This window comes from Chinchilla lanigera, unplaced genomic scaffold, assembly GCF_000276665.1.
Source record: "Chinchilla lanigera isolate Chin_1 unplaced genomic scaffold, ChiLan1.0 scaffold00102, whole genome shotgun sequence".
NCBI lineage: Eukaryota > Metazoa > Chordata > Mammalia > Rodentia > Chinchillidae > Chinchilla > Chinchilla lanigera.
In genome coordinates, this window is record NW_004955503.1 from 2,806,486 (window position 1) to 2,832,713 (window position 26,228).

Here is a 26,228-nt window from a genome sequence, read left to right on the forward strand (position 1 = left end):
TTCTTAGAGACAGTGGCTTTCTGGTTTTCCTCTCAGGGTCCTTCTAATAGAGTTTTGTTGGATATTAGACAGTTTGGTTTCATTGAATCTTGGTGGTTTTATTGCTTTAGAGACCTTTATGGAGTTGCAGAAACATTCCATATTGAAAATTTTCTTCCCCAGTCATTCAAGAATTCAACTGTTATTAGAAATGATATGAATCATTCATGTACACGAAGGGGGAAAGAGGTTTGAGTTGTTTCCAAAGCTGTTAATTTCTAGTTCTAATCATGAGCAGCCCTGCTAAGCAAATCATTTCACTGTCTGTGCAAACGAGAAATGAAAATTAAGTACAGTGCTGACCGTCAGTCATGTCTTCATTGAAGAAGAATGCTAAGGAGATAAATCCTCCACCAATTCTTCTGTCCTTATGAAATGGACTGAATATGCCCTTTTTGCCACAACACTGTATACTAAGTACAAGGGAGTGTGTGATCCCCTATAATTTACATTAAAGTCTGTTAGATAAATAATAGGGATTTGGCTGCTTGTTTGTGCTATCGACCAGCTGCTTCTCTTTGCTGAGTAAGTTAATCACATTTCCATAGTGGGAAATAATATAAGGTGTAATTGAAAAATGTATTGAAAGCTCAAATTTTTTAAAATTATTACACTAAAAAGACATGTTACCATTACTTCCCTTCAAATTACCCCCCTCCCACTTTAAACATACTTATCCCATTGTTCTTGCCATTTTCTGAAGTACTTCTGGAGGTCTTCTTTCATGAGCTTCTTCACTTGTACTGACCTGACTGCCTTGATATCCAGAATTGATTTAAAATATTTACCTTTCATGGTTATTGTGACTTTGGGGAAGAGCCGGATGTTGCAGGGTGCCAGATGCAATTCATAAGGTAGATGATCACACACAGTAATGTTTTTCTGAGCTTGTCTTTCTATTACATGGCACCTGGCAGCAGCATTCACTCACAAAGTGATTGTACCTCATAAAGACACACAAAAGAAGACTTGCATAACTCCTTCCCTGAGGGGTAAGAATAATGGGCTAAGTATGTTTGAAGTGAGGCGGTATGTTTTGAGAGGGATGAATGCCAATTTTATTTTAACTGTAATACATTTTTGAAAAATTTAAACCTGCACTGTGTATTTTGATTATACATCATATACCTATACAGATGGTCCTCAATTTAGGATGTTTCAACTTAGCATTTCTTTTTTCATTATGAGGGTAGAAAGGCAATGCACATTCACTAGAAAGTGTGCTTGCAGTGTTGACATGTGCAAGACTCTGAGTTTGATCACTAGACCTGTAAAAATTAAGCCAAAACAAAACCAGTTTTGAATTTTGATCTTACCTCAAGTTAGGGATACACTGTAGGATCATTTTCTGCAATGGTTGGAAGTAGCAGTGAACCTTAGCTCCCAGTCAGCTGATAGTTGACTACTTTCCCTTAATTGTGTTGCAATGAACTCCTTTCTGGTTGTATCAGAAACTTGTTATCTGGGCTCATTTGGTGGCATATTTTATGCTAACAGCTATAGCAATCAAAAGACTAGTAGATTTGAGAGATATTATCTACAGTGTTTCTTAGCAAGGTATGTTATTATACAAATACAGACACGTGAGGCCTTAATTAATTAATTTCTTTTACAAAAGAAAAAGGGGACCAAGAGATGGAGGCAGAGAAGAAAGACTGGAGGGGAAGGGGACCAAAAAAAGGATTAAACTGTGTTATATACATTTACCAGCTCCACAGTATGAATGCAATCATTATGTACTTTAAACTTGTACTAATTTCTTTTTTTAAAATGAGCTTAAACATGTTGCACAATGAAAGAGAAAAGAAGGAAGGGAGGGGAAAAAATCCGGCTGTAACACTTGTGTGATCCTGACAGAGTAATTACATGTTACAGATAAAATGCACCCATTTTTTGAGCCCTATCTCAGATGTGATCTTGATCTCCTCAGGAGCAAATCCTAACTGGAGGCAATGGTGTTTACCCTTCAGTATTCAAGTGCTTTTCTGGTAATCCTCTTGTGGCGCTTATGATTTTCTGCATTGAGCTGTAAGGCTCTTGTTTTTCCTTTTCCTATTTCATTCTTCTTTTTTTTTTTTAGTACATTCCATGTCTGCAGTATGCCATGCATAACATATCTTGATCCTTTTTACTGTCCCTTCCTCAAGCCTCCCCTTTCCCCATCCAAATCTCCCCTTCCATTAGTACAAAGTCTACCTCCCGGGTACCTGTCATCTTTCTTTTGTTTTGCCTTTAAATTACTTATGTTTGGGGTTTTTTATAGAGTAAAAGTTATGGGACCCTAACTAGTATCTAATTTGCTTCACTTAGCATTATTGCTAGGTACAACATAATATAAATTCTGCTTTGATTTTGTAGAGTCTAAATTCAGGAAGTGAGCAAGTGGAGAGATGTGGAACAGAAATTTCTGCTATCTCCAAAAGAGTTCTGTGAAGTATGTGTGAAGTTGGGTTTAATAATATTAATTTAGCACGCAAATATTTATACCATAGTATGGATTAAAGTTCTAGAAGCTAAAAAGGACGGGAACCAAATATTTGGAGAAAGACATTCGATGCAGGTCTTCTAAGCTGCAGTAAATAGAACCAAAGCTGTTCCAGTCAATGTCACCTCTTTGCCATGGTTACACTTATCAGTAAAGCAAGTCAAAACCACATTACAACTATGCTGTTGCTCTTTTATTGGGTGCCGGAGTCTCCTTCTATAGGTGTTTTCTGGGTTCTTTCTTTCCATAAACAAAGAATTGTTCAAAACAAGCACAAAACGTTGCCAGGTTTATATTTATTACAAGTAGGAAAAGAAACATGCTCTGCAGAGTGAGTCTGAACCATGAAAACATGAGGAAAAAGGTACACTGCCCAGCGTGAGCATGAGCTACTGTAGAAGCACCCAGTAGTAAAAGGCCCAATAGCAACTTTCCATTTGTACTCCCCACTTCTCAAGCTGGTGCCTGGTCTAGGTTGTCCTATGGGACACCTGCTCAGTTCTGTGAAAAGTCCCATGCAGGGCTTTGGCAACTGTTCTCTACATGTGTCATAGGATTTTGGAATTTAATACATCATTCCTATTTTCCCAGTCAGTCTGCCATACCTTATTCTCTTGCCTCAAGAGAATAGTTTCATATCGTTTCAAATTCATCTTGTTTTTCTCAGACTACTCTGAAGAGATAAGTTGTTTAAGTCACTATCATACAAACTCCAAGTGTAACTCCAACTTTCTTCCTTTGGCCTGTGCTTTGGAAGATCACTTGTTACAAGAAGAAAAAGAAGCCTCCCCTTTCTTTCCCACTTTCTTGTGGGTACTTATCCTTCCACCCGCATTAGTTCCAGAGCTGTTCATCTGAAGGTTGCCAGGCTCTGCCTTGCATCGGCCTACTCTCTGCCCCTATTACCACATTCTCCTCTATTTTTCAGAAAGCCACAGTTTTTTTTCCCACTCTGAGTGAAGGAGTTTTTCCCATCATTTTATTCTTTCCTTAACTAATTAAATTTTGCTTACACAAATTCACATGTGTGTTCATTTATACTTTTCTTCTAGTTCAAAAATAATGTATACAGTTTTAAAAAAAGAAATGAAAGTTTTCTGAAAATGTAGAGGTGGGCATACTGTAAGAGCCCAAAGGACAGAACTTGTACTTTCTGTTTTAAGGAATTAGGACAAGGTTTTCATGTGAAATAGCATGTGAGCTGATTCCTAAAGGTAACCTAGAAAACATGCATATAGTAAATTCATACGTGATAAGTTATAAAAATGATCTCAGTTACTATTGAGATATCTCACAGGTATATATATTTTATTCCCCTAGTTTTATTAACTTTCATATCTTGACAAATAGGAAAAATCAAATAATTCTCATCAACACAAGAAAAAGATAGCAAGGTAAATATCTATTCCAATAATAAATGTTCTTATCTATCAGATGATCTGATTCATACTTAAAAGGGGAAATCATTTATTAAAGTCAAAATAGAATATTTTAGGCTCCTTCCAAATTCATATTTCTTCTGGAGTATCTTTAGAGAATTTATTAAACATTCATATAATTGCTGAATGTATAAGAAAAATGTTTTTTTGTCTATGCCAGTCAGACTGGTGTAGGGTGTGTTTTGCATGAAAATGTTACCTCTGCCTAGCAAATCCATTTGAAAGTACATCATGGAGAAGTATGATTCCTTCCATAATAAAAATTTAAAACTCTATACTGTATTTAATATCTTAATAATTCCTAGTATATATAGTTACCATAGATATGTATTCCTATACTATGTGGCTGTTTTCTTGTAGGCATCATATGGAAAATTTCAATGTACATTTATTTATTAACACTTTGAAGTGACTATCGGACTTATTTTTGTTGTTGGGGGGAATGTAAATAAAAGAAGTTAATCCAGTTTTTTTCCATAATTGATTAGAAAATTTTAAAAGTTAAGATGAAAAGAATGTGCCCATAACCTGTTATGTAAGTGCAGTTGTCATTTTTTAAAAAATACATTCTAGAGCCACATTTTGTCAGTGCTTCCAAATTCTAGAAGAAAAAGAAGAGAGAGAGAGATCTAAGATGACCTTTAATGTCATTATTAAACTTGGGTCTTGAGGGAAGCAAAGAAAGCAACAACTTGAAGATAGAGGTTTCCTGGTAAACACTTCTGTTTCACCATCTGCTCTTTGCCGCCCCTTAGCAGGGTTAACCTGCAGTGACATCCCAGGGCGGGGCTGGAGGGGCCAGGTACACTGGGATGAGGTGAGAGCAAGGAATGTGGTGTGGGAGCAGATGGTAGCCTGAGAGAGAGCTGCTCCGTGGCATTGTTGGCATGGTTACACAGAGGAAGAGCGATGTACTAACAATCTGTGCCAATTTCTAAATGTTTCAACTCTTGACTTGGTGGCTTGTGGTCTCCAACTTCACTTATTTGCTGTCATGTACCTTCCCTTGTTGCCAGCAGTTCCTATAAAAGCAGTCTTCTTACATTGTTCAAAAGCTGTTTAAATATATACTCTATGTGTATTATAATTAATCTACTGAGATGCAGGGAAAAAGTGTTCGTTGTCTTTGGTCTCCAGATGAATAATAATTAGTTCTTGTCACACCTCTAATCTTATTTTTGTGTGTGTGTGATTACAAATAGCTTTGCTCATGCAATTTATTTATATTGTGGGAGCAAATGCTGTTAAAATAGTTCAGTGGACTTTTTTCTCTTTTACTTTCAAGTTCTAGGACTCACATGAGCATTTGCTTTTCTCATCTTTAGTTGAATTTCTAATTTCCTTTAAAACAACAAAAGAAAAAAAATAGCCTAATTTAACTTGAAATAGGTCCTTGGCTAAGAATTATTTTTCCCTAAAATGAATATACTGCAATTGTTACTGCCATTTCTATTGCCTAACATGTCCTTAGAGAATATGAGTGGATTTGAAGTGGATATTATATTGAGTGGATTTGAAGTTTTCGGCCATATGGCATAGTTGAAGCGAAACATTGTATTAGGTCAAACCATGTGTAATTGCAGTCCTTCAACATTTTTGAATTATAAGATAGCAGTTTTGTATCATTTAGCCTGATATATACATTGTTTATTCCTTATGGGTTGAAGTTTAGTAAAAATAATAATTTATAAATGATGCCCATGTATGTTTGGTATTGAAGCTAAGTAAAGATATTACACAGCTTTCCACACTTGCACAATTGTGGAGGTTTGTCTTTATAGAAGTCCTCTGAGAGCATTGTTTGAAATCATTTTCTTGGGGGGAGGTTGGGTTTAAAACTATTTATTTTGGGATAAGATACCTACTCATAAGTAACTTTACTATATGGAAAAAATATTTGATTCAAGGGGCTGGGAATTTAGCTCAGCGGCAAAGCGCCTGCCTGGCAAGCGCAAGGTTGTGAGTTTGGTTCCCAGTACCGGAGAAAAACCAAAAACCAAAAATAAAAGAAAAAATATTTGATTTAACAAGGAGGTAGCTAGATAATTTTTTTTTAGTTTAAAAATAGAGGGATTAATTTGTATACTGGTCATTGGAATTTTTTGCTCAGAATTAGTCAAACTCAAGAATATTAACTTTTAACAGAATGATTTTGCTTTTTTTTCCTTTGTCAAACTGTTTTTAGATTGGAATGAACTCATTCTATAAAACACACAAGTGATTGGTATTAAATGTCTATCTCTTTAGTCTAAAAGTGCTTAGTTCTTTTGAGCAGAGATGGAAATTAAATTGGGCTTTGTACCTATATTTAGATGAAGTTATTCCAGCGGTATTGGAAGTGTTAATTACATGTCTTGGCAAATCTCATTTTAGTACACTGAAGCAAACATATTTAAGAACCATTTAAACCACAACCAGTCTTGTTCCTTTGCTTTATTTCAGTATTTGAAGAATAAAAGGGAAGTCTACATTATTATTTGGAAAAATATGTGCTGTTGAACCACAAAATCTTTCTAACCAAAATAATTTTCCAGTTTACAGAAATTTAGGTCTTTTTTTAAAAAAAAATAAGAACACTTATTAAATATGAAACATCTTTTGGTTTTCTCCTAAATTCATTTTAACAAATATAATAATGTGGTATAATGTTTTAAAGGAAGGTCTGAAAGTCATAAAATCAGTTTTCATTCATTTACATGTGTATAATGATGCATTTGTTAGTATGATGTGACCGGCCCCTGAATTCTGACTTAGCTGAAGGTAATGGCTTGTTGTATGATGTTTTTGCTTACTCTTAAATTGCAAGAGGATCTTAGTTTTGCTCATTTTATTTTTGCCTGAATCTGAAGTGATTTCTTCTTCTTTTTATAATGTTTACTATTTTAAATAAATAGATTTTTCCATTATAGGTATAGTTTGAAGTTTTGTTCTAATTTTCTAAACAGGTTTGTGTCTTCTCACTAGGTATAGATTCACTTCCACATCTGTCTACCTAAATTTGATCCCACTGATACTGGTTTTCTTATTTTCCTGAATAGAATTAATTCAAACTGACTTATATATATAATGTTTTTAATGTTTGAGCCTGTACCACCATTGGGTAGGAAATGTTAGATTATTCTTTATCATGACTTAATTCTTTTAAGGTAAAACACCAATAGTTGTTCATTTATTATGTTATGTTTTTATTTATTTGCTTTTATATTTCTAAAGCTATCAATGAATATAGGTCATATTAGAATTATCATACTTGGTAATTTTCATAGTGCCTGTCTCTATTTTTACCTTGTATTTTATAATTACTAAAGCATGTAGACAGTAATAGATATTCAATAAATATTCTCTGTTTTGTAGTAAACCTTATACTATTGCTACTGAATTAAGTTAACACACTATTATTAACCATAACTTTAAGGTAACTCTCAACCCTTTGAAGTCTAGTTATTTGATCTTTGGGTTCAACTCTGTGGATAGAAGAATTTCAGTAGTAACATTTCAAAAGATACTAGTTATATTTTGGTTGAGGTTTTGGTTCAGAAAACAGTGTGATCTAGCTCAATGTAGATAAAATTATGGGCAACCGCAAGTATTTCCTCTTTTAGTTAAAAATTAAGTGAAAACCACAAGGAGAACTAAGACTTTAATATTCAGTGGCATATACTCATGATAAACAACCATATTCTGATCAAATGAGGCCCTTACTAGCCATAAAAACACAGTAATATTTCATTTGTTTGTAGTATACTGTTATTCGTTAATTGTTGGTTTCATTAGTTATTAGTTATTAGTTCATTAGTTATCATTAGTTGGTTTCTGAAAACATCACTTTTCAATAGTTGAAGGGTTTCAGTCAGTCTATGGTGATTAACAGAGTTTAGTCAGCAAAGTTATGATATGGTCTTTCTTTAACTGTTGTCACATCATTTGGTATCTGCTTGCCCTTTCATACGTTCATAAAATAAAGGAATATCGAGATAATTAGATATCCAGCTGTAATTGAGTATTGTCAGGATTAGGGGGGTTAGGGTCATTAGAAGCAAAGTGGTTTTATTTATAGGCTGAGAGCAATGAGGCCCATCAATAAACCACTTTCTGCCTCTAATGATCCTAATTCTCCCTAATTGTGCACAGACTTAACAAATTCATTTTCTTCTTCTATTTTGGAGAGGAAGATTTTTAAAACAGGGATACTTGATATATGTGTTGTTTTTACTTCCCTGAATTTCGGTATGTGTTCGTGAATGTCAGAAATTATTCCTAGATACACTGATTATATGAGTTCTCCTATCAGTGGTATCTTAAGCCTTTCATGAGTCATTGAGTTTGGAAAGATATCTTATAAAACACCCAATTCAAAATATGTGAATGTGCTAAAAACTGAAAGTGATATCTGAGTAAAGGGTTAAAAGAGACTGTCTCTTATTAGGCACTGGCAATCTCTTACCTTCATGGTAGCAATGTTCCTCATCCACCTCCTTATGAGTAAGTTCTTTAAAGAAGCAGTGCTTACCCTTCACTGAAATAAGGTGTTGACTTAAGCCCAGGGTCTACTGCCTGCCATTACTGGGCCTTGGCACTTTTGATGTCAGTATTTGAGATCTTGGTGTACTATGAGTCAACTGTGCTTATCCTCCAAGCTTTCTATGTGCACCCCTCATACTTGTTAGTGTTGTTATTTACTTCATTTAAATATTATATGGACCAAGAAATAATGTTAGCAAAAAAAATATGTGCTGTGTTTGCAAAACTTGTGTTGACTGCTTTGAAAATACTTGATGAAGTCCTCTCAAATTTGCTCTCTCATCACAAGTGGGTGAGCAAACTTAAAAGATAGCAACCAGTGGGCTGGGGATTTAGCTCAGCAGCACAGCGCCTGCCTGGCAAGCACAAGGTCGTGAGTTCAATTCCCGGTACCGGAAAAAAACCGAAAAAAAAAAAAAAAAAAAAAAGGATAGCAACCAACCAATTCTAAAAGCCTTCTGTTATCAGATGGCTTCGTTGAAGGTTTTACATTCAAGAAACTTAAATATAGGAACAAATATAGATACTAGTATAGTGGGTATGTTTTATGTGTGTGCAATGTGTCGCAAGAGTTCTGTGGAGAACCAACCAAACAATCCTTACTTAATAGAGTGCCTTAACTCTACACAAAAGATAGCTAAATGAGTATTATTTGTACTTCTGTTAAAATACTTAACATGTATATCATGTTTTATAAACACCTACATTAACTGACCTTTTTGATTAATCAACCTTGCCTAATTTTCTAATTATCCTTCCTAGTCTTGTCTAGTATATGAAAAACTTTATTCCTGTTCACTTATATTCAATAGCAATCTTCTCCTTAAAATCTGAGTTCTACTGTTTTCTGTCCTCTTTACTGTATAAAAAATGGACCACTACATCTTTACATCTTTTTGCTTCAGTGATGGTGTTCAAACCCAGAGCCCAGTGCCTGTTAGACAAGCAGTGTACCACCGAATTCCATTCCCACGCAACATGTTTAAATGTTGAAGATTCTTTTCTGTCTCCGATACAAACTCAACTCCCATAGGCTGTTGTCATTTTCCTCAGTTAATATATAGTTTTAGAAGATTTGAGAGAAATGGGGAGAGTTTTCAGTGGTTCCTAACCATAGTGCATCCTATGAGGAAAATAGAGCTGTTCTAGAGGAATGTGCATTCTGATTAAAGAGTTATGATTTACAAATAAGAAACACTTAGAAAATTCTCCCATCCAAGTACTAACCAGGCCCGACCCTGCTTAGCTTCCGAGATCAGACGAGATCAGGCGCGTTCAGGGTGCTATGGCTGTAGACCACTAAGAAAATTCTTATGGGGAAGAGCAGATGATACATTTTCTAGGAACTAAGAACTTTCCATCATGTATACCCTCACATGGATATATTAACCTATAATAAATGACATTTGCATATAGTTCTGCCATGACTTTTGTGTTACCTAAAGGACTTTTAGTCAAAGGTATGGATATGTGTTTCTACTGGTCACATTTGATGGGTATAAATATGACATACCAATATTAAAAATGTTATTTTCCGTGTCACATTGACTCATTCACTTAATTAACAGTAAGAAAATACCTTAGCACGTCATACCACTAAAGTATTCTGAGGGGTCCAAGGCACCCGGGATATAGCTCAGCAGCACAGCACCTGCCTGGAAAGGGCAAGGTCCTGAGTTCGATTCCAAGTACCAAAAAAAAGTTCAAAATAAATTAAGAAATTAAGAAAGTATTCTGAGCACAATGCAAATTCTAGAAAATCATTAAAGCTACGTGGCTCAACATGATATACATGTTCATGATATATGAACATCGTATTTCCCCATCCTGTTCATTTATTATTTAGTGCTTCACATGGTTCATTCTTAGTTGTTAAATGATTTGGTCATTGGATAGTAACATGTTTGTTCATTTCCCCCAGTTTTACTTAGCACTACTGTGTGCAGTACACTAGGGTAGGCCCTTTGAGAAGTACATAATTGACCCCTTATCTTTAACCAAGTGACAGGAATATAATGTTCTTGATAAAATCATTGCAAAATACTTCACCAAGTTGATGCTAAGAGAAAGTTCTTAAAGAATTGTCTTGAAAAAGGTCTTAGTTAATTACAGGTCTTACAAAAGTCAAAGTAGCATTGGATGGCAAATACTAATCAAATTAAGGTGACTCTTTAGATCATATAAGAAAAGGCAATAATCAGAAAATCAGACCTACTTGTTATATTTATGTTAACCTATATAAAACATAGTTATGAAAACTATAAATTTGAAATCCATTTCTTAATAGTAATTCCTGAGCAAATATTTAGAATGATCCTTAAGCTATATTATTAAATCTTGCCCCCAAACTTATGTTAGAGGGCCAGGGGATTTAGCTCAGCGGCACAGTGCCTGCCTGGCAAGCGCAAGGTCGTCAGTTCGATTCCCGGTACCAGAAAAAAACAAAAACAACAACAACAACAACAACAACAAAAACTTATGTTAGAAAATTCACCAGGTAGATGTAGTAAATCTTAGGGGAAAATGGTGGTTTTCCTGTCTTGTACTTACACTGCAAATAATATGAGGAAATGGGTCCCAAAATGATTGGGATCATATTCTGGAGTCTATGTGTTTGGTAGAAAATTTGAAAATACCGTTGTTGTTGTTGTTTTTTTATCTTGAGGAGAATTCATGTAGAAAATGAAGTGCATTGACGTAAGTTAGACAAGTGAAAAAGATATTTCCCAATGTTTCTTATTGCTGGTACTACTCATTAGTGTATGCTCACTTTTTTTCGTGAGATCATACCCTTTATTTGGCAGCAATATCCTACTAATGGAGAGAAGAAAATGAGCAGTTTACAATTATGTAAATAAGACATAGTTTTTCTATTTCTGAAGAGTAATAGGGAGAACTTTTCTCTCTAAATGAATAAAATTTCAAATAAAATTAGAATCCCTGCACCTCGGTCCTCATTAAAGTGTGACACTAGTAACAATTTGCAAAGAAGAAATTGTAGAAATGCAATAAAACAAGATTATTTTGGCAAAATTGAGATTTCTCTCTCTGTGTTATGCTAAAAATGTAGCTGAGAGCTGGTCTTTGCAAGATCAATGAGAGATCTATGCATGAAATATGATTTGCATATTTAAAGAATTGATTTAAATTGTAGTTTATAACCCATGCCACAGAGAGAAGGAATAATTTAATGCTGATATACCCTTGCCCATCTGTGTTAAAAGGGCACAGGTGCACTTTTAATTCCTTAGGGATAGTAGGCTGGTTTATAGGGTTTATAAAAGCCATTTCATTTTATGTTCACCATGAAGATTAGGACTGTTTTTTGTACTTGAGATAACACTGCAGTTTCTCACTAATTTGTATTACTTTAATGCGTTCTATCCTAAAATCTTCTTCATTCATGTTCGGGGCATTAGTCATATTCATTAGTTTCTAACTGCATTCTGCAACCTGTGGTAGCTTTTGGGACTTCAACTATAATTGAAAGTTTTAATTTTAGCTCATTGAATGGAGGGGTGATATGGTGACTTCAGTATTCTTGGAATTATTTCCCTCCAAGGGATTGTATAAGATGGGTTGAAAGCATAAAGACCACTTGTCATAGTCTAACCTTTAGGTGTTGTGAGCTTCAGTAAAGTGGTAGTTTTAATGGAAAGACAAACATCAATGCCAAAAGACATTTTGAAACATAAAATAGATGATACTTAGTAACCCACTGGATATGGTTAATAAGAAAGGGTAGAAAGTGAAAACTACTCTGTGGTTTTAAGTGATGATAGCTAGAGAAATACTGGTTCCACTGGGCAATACAGGATAAACAGATGGTAGTCATGGTCCGTGCCTTTCATTGCAGCTCTCAGGAGGCTGAAGAAAAAAAAAAAAAGAAAACAGGGTAATAAATAGTTTCAACAGTTACATAGGAGAGAGAGCTGTTCAGGTTTAGTATAATGCTTATAAAGACATAAGACATCAAGTTTGGTGTGCTTTATTGAGTGTGAGAATAGAATACTGTTTCTCAAAAAGGAGGTTGGTGCTTGGATATAGAGATATGGAAATCCTCAAGATATAAAGGCCTTTATCTAAGAGCACTGCATTTAGGCAAAATGTTAATAGAGAAAAATGAGAGGATCTTGTCCTTCCATCTGAAGGACAGGAAGAGGCCAGGCGTGGTGGCGCACACCTATAATCCCAGCACTCTGGAGGCTGAGGTACGAGGATCACTGCGAGTGTGAGGCCAGCCTGGGCCACATAGTGAAACCCTGTCTCAAGTAAAAACAATGGTGGGAAGAACAATAAAAGGCCAAAAATGAAATACAAAAATAGTCAAATATGCAGGTATTTAGAATAAAAGTGATCTACATTTGGAATTGAAGTAGTATTGTAGTATTAGCCTCAAATATCTGTTTCCATGTATGAAGTGGTTATGTCATGTAAGTAAAAGAAGAAATCATCACAAATATGTTTGAAAGGTACCCAGAATTCTTCCTATTATATACCATGGGTCTAAAATCAACCATAACTTCTTTATGGGTTAAGAGAATGCTAATAAATGTGAATATCCATTTCTGTAGAAAAGAGAAATTCCTGAAAAGTTTCTTATGAAAAGTCTATTCCATATAGGTACCTTCCTTTCTAAATGTCGTCTTCATACACAGAAACTTAAAGGAGAGAGCCCAGGAGCAGCCCCATTCTTGTGCCAAGCATCATTTTTCAGCAATATTCAGAATGGCATCGACTAAAGATTTCTATAATACAAACTCCACAAAGAGTCACAAGTCATTTGCATTCTTATAACCACTCCACAGATCTACAAAGCTGTAAGGCGGGTGGTATTCATGTTTTGCATGTGAGAAAACTGAATTTCAAAGGCCTCTTTACCAAGATGTTATGGAAAGTGAGACTCAGGTTCCAGATTGCGAGACCGGCTTTCATTTCATTATCCTGTGTCATATTTGTTGTACATACCCTAAAGACACCTATGAGAGAAAATTGAGAATTTTATCAAAGCCAATCCTAAAGGTACATGATGATTTTGCTCTGTTTTACAGAGTAAAAGTCTGTTTAGGTGGTGTCCATACATTGGGTCACAAGTCTACAGTGATTGTTTACTGAGCTCTTTTGGGCAATCATTAAGGCATATAAATTCTTTCAGAATTTTTTTGGTAAATTACTCTTGAAATGATTCTTATTGGTAACCTTCAGAGGCTTAGAAGAGTTAATTGGCTTATAAAACATATGTGGATTGCACTCAGGGAGTAGTTCACTTATCTCTTAACATCTGGACATATTATTTTTTTTTTACAATTATGTATTCGTTTCTGAAAACTGTGGCCATTTAAAAATACACACAGTAAGTAACAGTATGTATGCAATTAAGAATAATTATAGCTCTATGACACTTTATACAATTTTTTAAAGAAAAATAAAAGCTGTCAAGTTTACAGTGCCATGTTAAAAATATCCTGGTGTATCTTTGTACCCTATGAATTCAATGTGGTATAACTGAAAAACAAGTTGTACCGTAATATGCCATTGGCATTTTGAAAGTATTATCACTTGTTATCTCTTGAAACTCTTTACTTAGTGTCTTCATTTTACTTACCTTCACCATTCGTTTTTCTGTCCTTCTTCTCCCTACATACATGTTACCTTCCCTCTACATTTGCATGGAAATCTACCCATTTCAGATATACAGTCATCAGTACTGTAGAATCCCCACAGTTTTCCTTGAGCCCCCTTCCATTAACCTGTGATTTTTACACCTTTATATTCATTCCTCTTGCTCTGATCCAATTCCGTACAGTGACAAAATCAGGTTTTGGTTTTTAAATGACAAGTCTGGCACAGTGTGCAAATAGATTTTATTATGTTGTTATTGGCTAAATTGGATATGAGGACTATTTAGTAGGACACATTGTTCATTTAGATTCAAATTGAGGTTCAAATAACATGTATTCAGCACCTTTTATATGCTGGGCACTCTCCTAGGTGCATTTTATGACCCAAATCCAGATGCAGTAGTTCATTTTATCTATGATTGAATACAGTTTCTTAAATGTCAAAACATGTTTTAGAGATGGGGCTATAACTCAGTGGTAGAGCACTTGTCTAGCATAAGCGAGGCTTGAGCTCAAGCTCCAGCGCTGCAACAAATTAAAACAATAATATTTTATATTATCTGGCTAGTTTCTGTTACTAGAAAAACTTTAGCAAGAAAACCTATGTGATGTCTGCCACTATATCTGCTTTATCAGTAAGTAATTCCAGGATGACATCTGATTGTATCAGTTTCCATGGTACTACCCATAAACATATTCTTCAATTTTCAAACAACCAACCATATTTGATACTGAAATAGTAACTGCCTTCAAATTTGGTGGGAGATTGATAGACCCACATAATTAATTAATGTCTAGTTTGAAAGTAATTATCATTTGCATGGATTTTAAGGTTTTAAAAATCCATTACCAGCCCCACAGAAGATACACAAATATTAGAAAAATATTTTGGGTAAAATGTGCTGTAACTGTTATACCTTTGTTTTAGAGCCTAGAGATTGCAGTAGCCAATGTAACTTGCTAACTAGTTGGTGTGGTGGTGATGGACCTTTTGAAGTTGATAGAATATTAGATTTTGAAGAGGAAAGCTTATTGAAGGACTTTAGTACATACAGGGCAGCAACAGAATTACTGACATGGGAACAAAAGCAAGTGTGCAGCATGCCCATCTACTCAGTTCACCCAGGAGTGCTAATTATATTGTCCAAATTTAATTCAAGTATGTAGGTAGACATTGCACTTTGCCTTAAAAGAAGCGCTCACCAGTAAGGAATTCAGCAATTAATTGCAGTGACTGTTACAAGAAAATCAGTACTGGAAGTGATAAAAGTAGATACTGTAAAAGAGGACTGTAGAGCTACAACGAGGAAGAAGTCATACTATTGAATATGAAAAGTAGAGACAGTGGGAGATAGAGAGGAACCAAAGAATGATGAGCCATAGTTTGACTAGGCTCAACCTTTCTCTTGCGAGTGTTAATGTGCCTGTCATGTGCCTTATGAGTTAAAGAAGATCAGATTTTCTTCAAGTTTCTTGTCCTTTTGGGTGTAATTCTGATACGTATTTTCATAGTTTACAGAGTTTTGCAGATTTTTTGTTTTAATTTAATGAACTCCCTCCACTTCCAAATGTAAGTCACTCCAGAATTGTCATTGGCAACATTTATTTCAGGAGAAGGTTTATGGTAAGACTTTGGGAGAAGGAAAAATATCTAATTTCTATTAGTTCATTGAAAGGAGCAGTTAATGCTCATATTGTTTGATCAATTTTACATGCCTGTACGTGGTAATCTGAGCAACTACTTTGAAGATAACAATATGCAATATGCTAACCGTTGTTAATTTCCTATCATCTTGTTTTGAGATTCTGAATCGTTTTTACTGTTTTTTAAATTCTCTACAATAAAAAATGTCTTAATAGAAATACCCACAGTACTTGTGCGGTGTGGATAATAGGTGGACAGGCACAGGAAGAAGAAAAATGAATAAATTACAGGCATAGCCCAATGGAAAAATAACCTTAACTAACATCTAAAAATGTTTGTATTTAAAATTAGGGATACAGGAATTATTTCCTAGATTTGTGTCTTAGTTACTTTTCTCATTACTGAAATGAAATACTTGACACCCACAAGTTAAAGGAGAGAAGGTTTATTTTGGCTCACAGTTTGTAGAAGTTTCAGTCCATAATCAGCTGGTTCCAAGTCAGGGAGGCATGACAGAGGGGCATGACAGAGGGCATCACATTCCACAGTCTGTGGCCTGGCAAGCAGAAGGCAAGAAGCAGCAAGCCTGCCTTCCTCTATCCCTTTATATTCCGTGGAGGCTACAAGCCTATTGATTGGTGCCACCCATAGCAAGGGTGGGCCTTGCATTATCTACACCCTTAACCCAGTATCATACACTTAATCCACAGTCACATACACTAATCCGGTCACCTTTGAAACTCCCCACCTGTGAGCACATGAGGCTTTGGGGGGACGCCTAGACATAAGCCATAACAATTTGTGTACCCAGAAAACTCTTTCTAGATTAAATGATGTAAAAGAACAATTTAACTGTCCTAAAGTGGGATCTATATGCAAATAAATATCTTCCCATTTCATGTGTTGAGCTCAGACTTCTGTGCTCTGGATTGAACTGCTATTTGAAATCTTATGGACAGTTTGGACATGTGAAACTTCATAGTCCTAAAGCTGAACATTTGATCTTTTCCCTCAGATCTCCCCTGGAAACCTTTTGTTTGTCAATGTTTGAGAACCCAGGAGTCCTTCTTATTGGCTACCTCTTTCTCACCTCTCATGTTTTATCTGCCTTAAATTCTATGAGCTCTACCTCTAAAATATGTAGCACAGCCATCTTTGAACATCCTAACGGAAGCCACCATCATCTCCTAAGCTATAATTGTTTCCTCTTCTCTCTGTTTACATTCTTGACCCCTCCCTCCATTTTTTAGAATTGTCCTTTTGAAAGTATACATCTAATTAACTGCTGCTTAAAGCACTTTTGTCGTTTCCCACTACACTTAGGCTGACACCTCAACTCTTGATCATGGCCCAGAAGCCCCTGCTTGCTTCTCAAACCTCATCTTTGTTTTTTTAAAACACTGTTTGTATACTGCAAAAAAATTTTCAAAGCGTAGTAGATTTATGGAGTGATAATACCTAGATAACTAATCAAGCCTTACTTTATGTATGGTCTGATTCCAATGGGGAGGAACTTAGAAAATTATCACAATTATATTTCTCTAATTGCTTTAATTTGCATTGCCAATCTCTTATATCTGGGCGTATGGGGATCCTATTATTAGTGAATACGGAAAATGCAGTCATAGGGTTAGTATGCCTTTCCAATCATCTTTGTTTGAACTATAGCTCTCCTGTCCAACAGAATGATTGGTAATCTGCAGCACTAATGTGGAATGGGCACCATTGGCTTCATTATTACGACTTTAGTATAATGTCATTGATGTCATCATAACTTCATTGAGTTCAAATGAAAAGTGACAACTTTGTATTTGTACATTCCTGTAGACTTCATATATTAAGCTTGTTCCAGAATATCTCTGTCCGGTACAAAAATAATGATGAAACATTATGTAATCCTTTTAATTGCCCTGATGAATTCAGAAATAGCATTCATGAAAAATTTGACCATGATCACAAAACATATACCCAAGAAGGGTAACATTCTTTTAAATTATAACTTTATGAAGACACTACCTACTTATGTGTAATTCTTGCCCAAATTCATTTGAAAGGAAATATCCATTCAAATGACTTGTTAATGCGTATGACGTTCTTAACACAATATTGAAGATAGAAGATTACTACAAATAAGGACGACAAATTAAAAAAAAAAAAAAAAACAAGGACGACATATTAGTAAAGTTCCCATTAAGTAATTGCCTGGGTGAAAGCATTTGTGAACGCTTATCAAGAAGCGGAGAGTTATCTTGGTGTGAAATACTGCTCATTATATCACACGTGGTTTATTAGAATGTTGACAGTAGTAAACATAAGTTGTTTTCTATATGTTTGTGATTTTTAAAAATAATATTTACTCAATTAAAATACATTAAAAGTAAACATACATATAAGGTATACTCAAAATTTAAATTTTTATAAACTTAATTCTAGATGTCTCAAAATAGGATTTTCACTTTCTAGTCTTCATGAACAAGTCAACATTTTTCATAGCCTCTATTTTTCCTTAATTTTACTAATCAGTTTTAAGCCTTTCTATTGTCATATTAGGTAGCTACTTTTGACAGTGTTCAATTTTGCCATTAGTGTTCTAATTCTAAGAAGAAGAATGCATAAAATATGTTGGACAAGTGAAGACATTAGCATAGGACAGTCATAAAGGATTTATCAGCATTTGAAGCTTCTATGAAGCTTTTGTACTGAGAAGAATATAATTTCAATCATTTAAATAAACTCTCTAGGAGAGGACAATTCAGCATAGGCCAGTGTCCACTCAGTAAATACTTGACCCACTAAAATTTGAGGTGTGCATGCGTAGAGGGTTTTTTATTGTGAAGGAAACAAATCAGGTCTAATAAAGATTCTTCTCTGTTCAAACTTGTTCTTCCTATGAGAACAAATTAGTCCAACAAGATTATATCTAGCATTGCTTTTAGAAGCACCAACGTGCATATGTACTTCCAGTCCTGGCCTTGAGCTAAGACTGTCAACAAGAGTAGGAGATTTCAGTTTGTTTTTCAAGCTTTGATTTTACAATCCACACATAGCTTTGCTACAGGCAGAATAACAGTTGCAGTTGCGGAAGAGACAGCAGGTGATGGGAGTGCAATTCTTCACAGGCAGCTGTGCACTGCTGTTGGTTCTGTGGTCAGGCTAAAGAGTTTTTTTGTTGCTGTTGTTTTGTTTTTTGTTTTTTGTTTTTTTACAGCAAATCATTATTTAGAGGTTTTCAAATGTGCCTTACTTTTCCTCTACCCAGCTGTCCTTCAGCCATACTTTCTGCTAGTTGATAAGTTTGCGTTCTTTCCTTTTTATTAGAAGCTCTGTTTCTATATTTTTTTTAAATGCATTCTGGTGGAGGTTCTCAGAATGAGACCTTCTACAAGTATATGAAATGTTGTTCAAATTACTTAGTGAGTTTTTAAAATTAAAATAAAAATGCAGTTTTCATATTGATATTCATCTGTTCTCAGCATTGGTTCAGGCCATACTATGAATCCAGTTTAGAAAAACTGCTTTATCCTCAAGAACTCAGGTTAGAGGTGAAAATTTCGGCATTTTTGAACATATATCAGACACACATTTTCCAAATTTTACTTATTATTAGTATTATTATTATCATCGTCATCATCATTTTAGTGCTGCTAGGCATGTAATGCTCCCAGGCCTTCTGCTTGCTAGGCAAGTTCTCTACTGCTGAATTTCAGCCCCAGCCCAATGTGCATATTTTTAAATTTAAAGAATGCTAGGTAGGTTGCACGTTCTGTTAAGGTAAACTTCTTAACAAATTTTTCCTCTTAAAAATGAGTCATTTTCTACCAATCTTTTTTCATTACAGGGATTTCTTATCTTTAGAGGCCAAAGAGGCACACAGTGATGAGCCTTTGCTATTGTTATTGTATAAAAACATTTCCTTCATTTCTGTGTATTGCATTCATATAAGAGAGAACTCTTAACTTACAAAAATACTTAAGAAAGAATACAACAGTGCCTATTGTTTAGGGCACTTGTAATGATCCTTTTCTCTTTTACATATGCCTTCTGGATGAGTCACTTTAATGGTGTGCCCTTTGTCTGATAATAATTCTTCAAGTAAATATATTCAGTTAAGGAAAATTATAGAATGCTTATACTGATATTTGGGCTTACGCACATATAGACTTTAAAAAGTATATTTTTATTTAGCCTTTCATAGAGGAAACATATAAGGAGTGCTGTTATTTTCTAAAAGGTTAAAAGTAACAGAAATATTTAGTTCAGCGAAAAAACCCACAAGTTTCTAGGAAAGCTTTTATATTTACATGAAATTATACTTTCTGAATACAGTCTAGAGAAAGTTATCAGAGCTCTGTGTGTGTGTGTATATTTCCCCTTAGTGCACATTAATTCTATTACATGCTTTGTAATTAAAAAATTTCTCCATTCAAAAATCTCACATATTTATCTGATACTTTAGTCTTCTTAAAGTTATGGATTAGACAGTGTATCACTTAAAATGTTTTGAATAAATATCAAACCGCTATCGTATATTTCCTTGATGCAGGAGGAAAAGTACATGTATATTTTTCAACTGAAGCAAGTAGATAAATAAGATTTGTGGGAAAAGTTTCTCCTACATATAACTCAAGAGAGTATACTAAGCTTAAAAGGTTATTTATGGAGTACATGAAAGAAAGCCATAATAAAAACCCCAATAGCTATAATTTAATTTTTAGTGTTATAATTCAGATTCAATAATTCAATAGCAGATGTAAAAAATGAAATGAGAGAAAAAAATTAAAGTGCCACCAGACTGACTAATCAGTCATTGAAAATGCCTGTAGTGGGAATTTACTCAGATAGAAAATGCTTGCACTGTCATTAAAGACTCCCTAATTTATACTAGTGAACTAATATAATGACAGGCACAGAAATATACCCTGAGGCTGAGGCTAGGCGGAAGACAAGCATTTCTAACCCACTCTGGTACTTAAAATATTCTTGGCGCTTCAGCTCCCCTGCTGTCTCTGCCACCTCCAGTAAAAATATTTCTCTTTCTCTAGCTCTTTTTTTTTCTTATTATCACTGTCTCTTCTGCCTGTCTCTGTCTCTGTCTGTCTCTGTGTCTCTGTCTCTCTCTCTGTTTCTGTCTCTGTGTCTCTCTGTCACGCATACATGCGCGCGCACACTCACACACACTCACACAGTTCATGAGTATTAAAAGTAAGGTAGGCCAACAGCTACTTTAAACTCCAGTATTTTGGATCAAAGCAAGTATGTTCAAGACAAATAATCAGGCAGGTAAACACATGTTAATTGTTTTGTTACCTTTTAGAAAAATTGCAATGTCAAAGTAATTACTTTTAAATGTCTCCAAGAAGATAAAGACTGTTGTGCAGCTTTTAGTTTTCAAGAATATTCTTTAAAATTTGAAACTTGCTAATATTTGTAGCTAATTGGCTACTCATTAGTGTAAATGTCACTGCTTTCCAGACCTAAAATTTCATGTATTTGGTAAAACCTATAAACAGAAAACACAAGTTTCATTCCTGTGGTTAGAAAGGCCAAAATTAAATGAAATTAAGTCATTGTAGGGGTAGCAGGTGGAACACAGACAGTAGAATTTTTACGGTGACATGTATGGTGGCACAATTTAATTCTTGGTAGCACATAGACATAGAATTTTTTGTTAGAAAGTAGGATATAGATGGAAGAATAATGAAATATTAAAGAAACATTTATAGATTACTTGTTATTTACCAAGTATAAATGATACTTTATAATGAGTAAATCATTTAAATTGAATTACCAATCTTTAAGGAAGGTATTATTACCTTCACTTTGCAAATCAGAAAATACCAGACCAGAGAGGCTATACGTCACTGGATCAGCATAGCCCAACTAATAACTGGTATAGGTAGGGTTAAAACCTACTAGGTCTGTCTGACTTCTGAGACCATTCCTACCACATGCCTCTTGGCCACAGCGACATGTATAATTAATATGTGCTTGTGCCAATGGGTGCTGAACGCTACAGGTTTTATTTCAAGATGCTGTTCTTTCCAGAGACACTGCTTTACATTCATAATTTTCCTGGGAAGACATTAGCTTGTTCATATCATGCTCTTCCTTACAAGGATATACCTCATGGAATTATTATGATGATTAGATGAGTTGACACATGAAACTACTTATAATAATGTCTAGCAAATAGTTAGTACTTAGTAAATGTTATGACTTAAGAGTTTAATGACTTTGGGGCTGGGGATTTAGCTCAGCAGCAAAGCGCCTGCCTGGCAAGTGCAAGGTCGTGAGTTCAGTTCCCGGTACCGGAGAAAAACCAAAAAAAAAAAGAATTTAATGACTTACATACCATAGAAGAATTAGTTGAAATATTTATAGCCTCAGTAGGCTACCAAGATACAGGTGATACTTTTCCTATAAAAGAGAGTTAACTTGATCAATGTTACTACAAGGCAAAAGTAGGACTAACTAGTAAGAGTTCAAGCGGGCTGATTCTGATTATAACTAACAATTGTTCTAATGATGTCAACTATCAAAAACACAGTAAGCCACTTTGGACGTAAGGAGTACTCTGTTCTCGATCTAGTGTGTTCCCCCCCCAGATTTCCTGGGCACTCTTCTTCGCCACCTCCCCTCTCTGCTCTCCAAACTCAGGGCATTTGCTCCCCAGCCAAAGGAAGAACTTAATGCCACTAGAAACAGAACCATTTCATCAGTGAATTAAAAGGAAATACGAAGGAGCCAGCAAGTAAATAAACTGCACTTTCTCTAGTTAGGTATTCCCAGTGACGTTTGTTGCATGTGGAGACCAGGACCAACTATGTAATGTGTGAAGCCCAGAGAAAAATGAAGATGTGGGGCCCCACTGTAGAAAGTATTACATATTTCAAAGCAATGATAACAAAGCGCTAAAAGTGCAGGGCCCTCCTAAGCATGGAGCCCAGTGCGACTGTACGTGTTACACGCCTAGGAAGTCAGCGTGAACAGAGAGAATCTGCGACTCTAAGCAACCGAGTATATCTTTTCCAAAGGGGTGGTCAGTTGTGTACCTTACTCTCTTATGCTTACTTTCTTCCCATTTCCCTCACTGCTGTTTTTTTGGGAGCCATTTTTATCCTAGGCTCTGGTTCACAGGGACTTAGATTATCTCACTGTATAATCTGAGCTTTTATAATTTGGTCCAAACATTCTTTATTGTTACTTCAAACTCCAAGAGAGCAAAATATAAACATTTTGTATAATGGTATTATTTAATGCAGCCATCACTTTGCATATAAACCAAAAGTGCCAGATTGTTACATGTGCAGCATTTCATCCTGTCTTGTTTAGATACAGTATTAATAATTCAGTTACAGAGTAGAATAGAGGAGCCTAATAAAGATGTCTATTCTCTTCGTTATGTCATTTCCTTACATTTCCATTCGCTAGGCAGTAGCAACAACCCCCCCATCTTATATGTATTTCTAGACAAGTTTCAGTGTCCTGAATTCTTTCTGTGTTCATATAATAACTGATAAAGGTAACATTCAGTTATTATGATTGTGCCTAACTTCTACCTAGTTGCAGTCATGGGGATAAATTTAAATGGGAACCCAAACCATTTAAAATAGCCATATCCATTCAGTAAACATTTACTGAGTTTATTGGATAAAGCACAGTGATACATATGGAGGAAAAGGGAAGAGTTAAATTCGTATCTTACCATAAGTAGCTTAGAGCAGAATGGCGTGATACTTTTGCTCACTCATGGTAAGTCATGGCAGGCACTCAGAATAAGACAGGCTAATGAATAGAAAAGGTAACAAATGCATTCAGTGACTATATTTATAGGACATGGGAATCTCAGAAATGGAAAGCTAAAGGCTCAAGGAAAACTGCCTATTTTATGCTTAGGATTTATGAAGAATGGACAGCTGTGCAGCCATGTAATTGGGGCCAGTGTAGCTGGTATGATCTAATGCTAACACACTGGGGGGTGGGTGTTGAACAATGCCTCATGTTCAGATTCTGCTTGGCCTCCCTAACATTTCTTTCTCCTCGGTGCTGTATAGAGTAGGACTCCTCTAGAATGAGAGTTTTCAAGGGAGAAGGGACAGAAAGACATTTCTAGGCATTAGGACTTGCTGTGGGGAGAAGAGTTCTAATTTCTCTGACCCACCTCGGTAAGAGGTACATTGATTTCAATAACTCTGTTTATGTGGAGAAACAGGCACTAGAGATGGAAGGGCCGAAAGAAGATCAAAGAGACCTTGCGTCTGAGGCCTTCTAGTTTCCTTAGGTCAAAGTACTCCGCGTACCAAAACGCCATATTGAATCCTGAGCCCTAGCAGCAGCTTGGGATTTTATGAAGGAGACTGTGTTTATGTGTATGGGACAAATTGAAAATAAAAAGTGATGTTGAATGTGGAATACGTATCGAACAAAAACTGCAGATTGTTAGGTCTGCTGGGTCTGGCGCTAGGATCCCCAGACTCACCCTTGCTGGCCTCGACTCTCTCTCCAATACAGAAAGAAGAAAAGGAGTTAGAGCAGACCAGTGCAAAGCACAAAGAATTTTAACCTAGGTATTGCAAGAGGAAGTGGTAAAGAGCCACTCTGGAGAAGTAGTGGGGCCCAGAGCTGGGGCTCCACCGAATCTGGGGCTGCGGTTCTGCTTTCCGGGGCAGGGGCTGTCTGCACGCCCCTGAGGGTTGACGCTTGATTGATGGTATATTGGGCTTGTCGCCATGGATTTGGCCCTGCGCACTGATAGGGGAATTCGGGTAGGCACGACAGCCTGCGCTAGGAGGGACAGTGCCGGCCGCACAGAGGCAGGCGACAAAACCACAAACTGTCAGCTGCAAACCACAAAACTGCTTCAAAGCTGCTCGCTGCTCATAGCCACACACAAACTGCTTTTGCTAACCAGCGGCTGAGGTCTTTCAACCCTCCACGGGGATTCCTTCTATCCCTACAGTATGAAATAGTAAGGAATGTGCAGTGGAGATCTGGAGGGATTTATAGAAGACTAAGGATTGCACATGTAAAGTTGAAATGAACACGTGTTCTGAAAATACTGATTTGTTCACAATTCCACTTTAGAATTAAAGCAGTTTCACTGTATTAAAAATACGCTTCTGTTATTTGAGAGATCTAGACTTTTATCATGTATCAAAACTTGACTGAATAATTAGAACATGAAAATAGTATAATCTCCTTTTTTACTAGTGGCCCTCCTGTTGTTTTCAGTAGGGGAGTGGGTTACCACTGTGGCCCAAACCTGGCCTTCAGGTCCATTTTATTTATGGCAGAAAGTTATCTTGCATTTATTTCTTCTGTAGAGGAGAATAAAGCAACTTTTCCTTCTACCCATGTTAGGTTCCTTGGCTGGGCCCTCTGTAACAAAAATGAGATGAATCAAAGAATGCAAATTAATTTTAATTTATGTGTCGCAGGACAGTTTCCTAAGGAAATGAAGACCTGAAAAAAACAAACCTGAGCATTTTCTGTGGAAGTTTTGGGCTGAAATGTAGAGTCCTGGAAAAATGTGATAGGGAGAACAAAACTTAGGAGCTAAATGTAATACACTGAGGGGAACTTAGCAGGGGATATTAGCTCAGTGGCACAATGCCTGCCTGGGAAGTACAAGCTCCTGAGTTTGATTCCTGGTAAAAAAAAAAAAAAAAAAAAAGAAAAACAAAGCAGATTCTTCTCTTTGTCCCCTCAATTTCAGAGGTTAGCATGGTCCCTTCCTCTGGGTTTAAGAAGAGCGCATCTCACATGAGGGTTTTATAACCTGCTTCGGATTAAAATGCTCAATATAATAAGGTGCCATATTTGGTATAGTTTGTCTTGAAACCCTTTGTGTCCACGGAACCTGAATGACACAAGCAAATAGTTAATTCAGAGCTCCAATTTTTCAGTCAAGCAAGTAAGGTAGGAAAAAAGTATTGAATAATTAGGATAAACAAGATAACTCGGGGCTGGGGATTTAGCTCAGTGGCACAGCGCCTGCCTGGCAAGCGCAAGGTCATGAGTTCAGTTCCCGGTACCAGAAAAAAACCAAAAAAAAAAAAAAAAAAGATAACTCTAAGTGAAAAAAATTCAAAATCAGGATTACTTTCCTCATGGCAAACTTATCCTTTTAATAAAGCAACCAGTGTTTGCTGAACCATCAACAAATTTTTTGGCAAGACAAAACTCTCCTAGACTTGGAAAGAATAATTTCCAAGGTTGGCAGATCTAAAAATTGGAACAAAATTGGACAGAGATATTTAAACTGACAGATTAATAGAAAAAAATAGTTTTTAGTGTTGGTGTTTGATTTTCAATCTCTTCAACTTACATCTATATTTAAGGTGATTTCTTCTTGTTGAGTTATAAAGTTTTGTGTCAGTGTGATGAATTTGTGTCAGAATAGTCGGTTGAAATTTGCCAGGCTGCTGATTTTGTTGATCTCTGGAATTTTTCATTGTAATGCTGATATATCTCTGAAT

At 35.8% G+C, this 26,228-nt stretch overlaps 1 protein-coding gene across 2 annotated transcripts in view; it reads left to right on the top strand.

The window, feature by feature from the left end:
* The window catches only part of Diaph2 (diaphanous-related formin 2), an 807,533-nt gene that overhangs the window by 481,552 nt on the left and 299,753 nt on the right, over positions 1 to 26,228 (top strand). The window lies entirely within an intron of this gene.